General features: G+C 31.1%; 1 pseudogene; it reads left to right on the top strand.

Annotated features, from left to right (window-relative positions):
- Positions 1–3,732: 3,732 nt before the first annotated feature.
- On the top strand, positions 3,733–4,738 carry LOC150021273 (ribosome production factor 2 homolog pseudogene; annotated as a pseudogene).
- Positions 4,739–5,028: the final 290 nt, after the last annotated feature.

Raw genomic sequence — 5,028 nt, 5'->3', positions numbered from 1 at the left:
AAGATATGAAAAATACAGTTTATCTTTAAATGATGACAGAAATAAATTAAAGTCAATTTCATGTTACTCAAATATCTACTTACACTTGTATTAGTAAATTAAGGTTGATAAGATATTTAATGAATTAAATATTGTTTAATCTCATAATTATAACTGTTATATGTTGCCCATAAAACTGTACATCAATTGGATTTTAATGTTATTTTTCATCAACTTTTTCTGATGATACCTATTCTAAATAATAAGGATAAAAATTGCTACTACCCATTTAATTTTGGAAACTTAGACTGAGAAGATCATTTTGTTCTTGCCCTAAAGGTATCACATTCTTCTTTAAAAATGTGATATGTACACATAAGAAAAACAACATCAATAGTTATTTACCAACCTTAATATGCTGGGTAGTTCATGTTCATTTTGTTATTTCACAGTTTTGAAGCTGATCATACAGCATTGGCCTTAATTTTTTTTCAGGTAACTTACTACTTCCAGTTTTTATATCAATAAACAGGTGACAATTTATTGAGTCCTCATAAATGTCACACATTGGCCTCCGATCTTACATGTAGTATATTCCTTAATACATACAAAACATTTATGAGAAGGAAACATATTGCCTCTAATTTACAAGTGAATAAATTATTGAAGTAGTACTAAATCCCCATCTTACCTCTTATTTTCAAACCATCTTAGAGGTATAAATGTGTGTCTTGCATAGACAGCCAACAAAGGTCCAGCTTAGCCTGTATAAGAAAGAAGAAAGGAGAACGAAAGAGTAAGAGTAATAAAGAACTGCTACTTGGAAGCTAGCAAGTTACTCTACCGCAGTTCTATAAAAGCTAGTAGTAGACACAGACTTCTGGGGCATGGATGAATTAAACTTTATTTCTCACAGTGATAGTCGTAGTCAGAGTTTCAGCCTTTTGGATGAAGTTACTTACATCCCAGTTTGCATAGGGGAACAGCATACATAGTACAATAAAGAAAGAAATGCTGAGCATTGGAAATCTATTTCTTTTAAATTATTATTATGAGTACTAAACAACCCTGTATAACCTCTGTTATGGAGGGGTAGACCACTTCTATCTTTAAAGACTGTTTTCTATAGAAACACCCTTGAAAAGATAGTCTGATATTAAGACCAATTAGTAATTTTCTTCACAAATTTGTGTAAAAATGTGAGACCCATAGGTAATTGCTCTTCAATAATCTCCTTTTTAGTTCCAAAATATGAGCCATTTGTTGAATTTGGAACCACTGCCTGAAGTGCTGACCAATTCCCTAGGAAAATCCACTGTAGCACTATGCAGAGTATATACCAAGATGATTTCCAAAGTCTTTCTCCAGAGGACCTATAACTATTTATTGAGATCACTGTCTACTGGTAAAAGGGAAATTTCCAGGACCCACAATTTTCTAGCACAACTAGGTTAGCCTTGGTACCCAAAGAATCATGGCCCACCTATTAGAGTTAGGGCCTACGGAGGCCAGGTAGTAAGTAGAGACCTGGCTAACATCAGACTCACGCTGGGTTCAGAGATTCTTCAGGTTTATCCAATGATCATCTGCTCTGTCATTGAGTGCATACTTTGAGCTGGTACACTTGGCATTTGGGTTGACCCCCATACTAAACTGTATTGTAAGAGTTATCTGTGAAGAAGGGTAATAGCAAATCTCTGGAAACATCACCACCTCTGACAGTTAATAAATCAATAACAGCACTGTATATCCAATGGATATGGGTTAAACATCCAAAAGTAATTAATACATTATATCTATAGAATAAAAGACAAAAACACATGAGTCATAATAGATGTTGAAAAAATATATAATACTTATGATGGAAAAATTCAAGAAACTAGAAGAGAACTACCTCAACCTGATAAAGGCCTCAACAAAAGACCTAAAGCTAACATCATATTTAATGTTTTTAATGTTGGAAGAAAACATGCTTTCCCCTCAGATTAAAAAATAAAAATAAAAACAGCAAGAATATTTGCTACCACTTCAATTTAATTATACTGGAGGTTCTAGGTGGGACAATTATGCAAGAAAAATAAATTAATAAGCATCTGGGTTGGAAAAGAAAAAGTAAATATATTCCTATTAGCATAAGATATAATCTTGTATATAGAAAACCCTAATGAATTCATAAATTATTACAACATATGAAAGAATCAGTTCACAAAGATTGAATGATACAAGATTAATATAAAAATGTCAATTGTATTTCTATACACTTCAATGAAAGGTCTAAAATAAAATAACTAAAACCAAAAAAAAAAAATACTAAGTATAACGTTAACTACAAATTTTTATACACTAGAAGCTACAAAACTTAGTTGAAAGATATTAAAGAAGACCTAAATACATGGAAAGACATTTCATATTTATCAATTTGAAGACAATATTGTTAAGATGAAAATAGTTTTTAAACTAATGTACAGTTTCATCACGATCTCTATTGAAATTTCAGTTAGCTTCTTTGCAAAACTTAACATGATGATCCTAAAACTAATATGGAAATTCAAGAGGCTTAAATTAGTCAAAATGATCTTTAAAAAGAAGAATCATCTAAAATTTCTTCTTCAAAAAGATAAATAAATAAATAAAAGAACCAAATTGGAGAACACACATTTCCCAATTTCAAAACTAACTACAAAACTACAGTAATCAAGTTAGTATTGTACTTACATTAAGATAGATATAGCATTAATAGGATAAAGTTGAGAATCTAGAAATAAACCAATACATGATGGTTAACTGATTTTCCACCAAGGGTATCAAAGAATTACAATAGAAGAAGATCTTTTTCAACAAATAATGGGACAATGAAAAATCCTAGGTGTGAATCTGCATGACTTTGAATTGGGCAACAGTTGCTGAGAGATGTTATCAAAAGCAAAAGTGACAAATTAAAGGACAAATTGCTCTTTAAAATTTTTTTAAATATTCAGTTTATCTTTTTATTGAAGTATAATTAAAATATAAAATTATATTTGCTTTAAGTGTACATGTTTTAACACTTTTATATATTGCAAAATGATCACCTTAATAAGTTAACATCAGTCCCCATACATAATTGCACATTCTTTCCACTTTCTTAAAACTTCACTGTTATCTAAAGATTTCTTAAACTGCTGTAAATTCTGACACAGAAGATGACAGGCCTACATTTTCTCTAATCATGCTTAATAGCTCACCAAGAACATTCCCTTTTATACAACACAAATTTTATTTTATATATTTATATCTGTGTCCTTGTGGAATAATTGTATTTAACATTACTTTCTCATATAATTCTTGTTTCTGTTTAGGAATGTTAAGCTGATTTAATTAAATTTTTATGGTACATTTTGTAAAGAATTCCTATTATATTTTATAGTTTGGTAGAAATCATCAGTAAATCTATCTGGGTTGTTTTCTTTGTGGAAAATAACTTAGCTTCAAATTTAAATATTTTAGTAGATACAAGGATATGCAGGTTGTCAATTTGCTCTCAAGCTTTAGAAGTTTGTATCTTTTGAAAAATTACAAATGTATATTTAAGTTTTCAATTATATTAGCATAAATTGTTTATAACATTTGTTTTTCTTTTAATATCTGCCTGAGTGATAATGATGTTTCCCCTTTCATTCTTGACATTGGTAATATGTATCTTCTTTATTTTGCCTTATTATTGTGACTAGAGTTGTATTATTTTATTAATATTAAAAATAGCATTGGGTGTTCCCTCAGTTCGTGTTGCGGTAGCGATGGATGCCTTGGATCGGGTTGTAAAACCCAAAACGAAAAGGGCCAAGAGATTCCTTGAGAAGAGAGAACCGAAACTCAGTGAAAATATTAAAAATGCCATGCTCATTAAAGGTGGAAATGCAAACTCAACAGTGACACAGGTACTTAGAGATGTGTATGCACTGAAAAAACCATATGGAGTTCTGTATAAAAAGAAAAATATAACAAGACCATTTGAGGATCAGACATAATTGGAATTCTTTTCAAAGAAGTCAGATTGTTCTTTATTTATGTTTGGCTCCCATAATAAGCGGCCAAATAATCTGGTAATAGGTCGTATGTATGACTACCATGTGCTGGATATGATTGAATTAGGTATTGAGAAGTTTGTCTCTCTAAATGATATTAAGAATAGTAAATGCCCTGAAGGAACAAAACCCATGTTAATATTTGCTGATAACGATTTTGATGTAACAGGAGACTACAGAAGGCTAAAAAGTCTTCTTATTGATTTTGTCAGAGGCCCCACAGTATCAAATATCCGCCTGGCTGGTTTAGACTATGTCCTGCACTTCACTGCACTGAATGGGAAGATTTACTTTTGAAGCTATAAGCTGCTGTTGAAAAAATCTGGCTGCAGAACACCACGGATTGAATTAGAGGACATGGGACCCTCATTGGATCTGGTTCTAAGGAGGACGCATCTGGCATCAGATGACCTTTATAAGTTATCCGTGAAAATGCCAAAAGCCCTCAAGCCAAAGAAGAAGAAAAATATCTCCCATGATACTTTCGGTACAACTTATGGAAGGATTCATATGCAGAAGCAAGACTTGAGCAAACTACAAACCAGGAAAATGAAGGGGTTGAAGAAGCGACCTGCAGAAAGGATAACAGAAGACCAGGAGAAAAAAATCAAAGAGAATTAAAAAAAATTGATGGAACTTAGCCAGTAACTAGTTTTATTGTAGTCTGTTTACTTAAAGAGAATTATCAATCATCAGTTATTTCAAGTTTCTTACAAGATTGTATTGTATATTTTTATACAGTAATAATTTACATAAACTATAAATTACATATATTATGAACAGTAATGTACTATTATTAGGTTGAAAGTAAGCTTCTTACTAAAGACATTTTTTTCTCCATGAAAAAAAAAATAGCATTGATTTTTTTGACTTCCCCATTGTTTTTCTTTTTTTCTGCTTTCTTTCTGTGTAATTTGCTCTTCTTTTCAAGATGACTGAGGTGGAAGCTAAGATATTGATTTAAGATACTTTTCTTTTTAAGTAT

This window comes from Furipterus horrens, unplaced genomic scaffold (assembly GCF_987537825.1).
Source record: "Furipterus horrens unplaced genomic scaffold, mFurHor1.1.pri manual_scaffold_1, whole genome shotgun sequence".
In the NCBI taxonomy this organism is placed as follows: Eukaryota; Metazoa; Chordata; class Mammalia; order Chiroptera; family Furipteridae; genus Furipterus; species Furipterus horrens.
The sequence above is the reverse complement of the archived record's forward strand: the minus strand, read 5'-3'. Positions and strand labels throughout refer to the sequence as shown.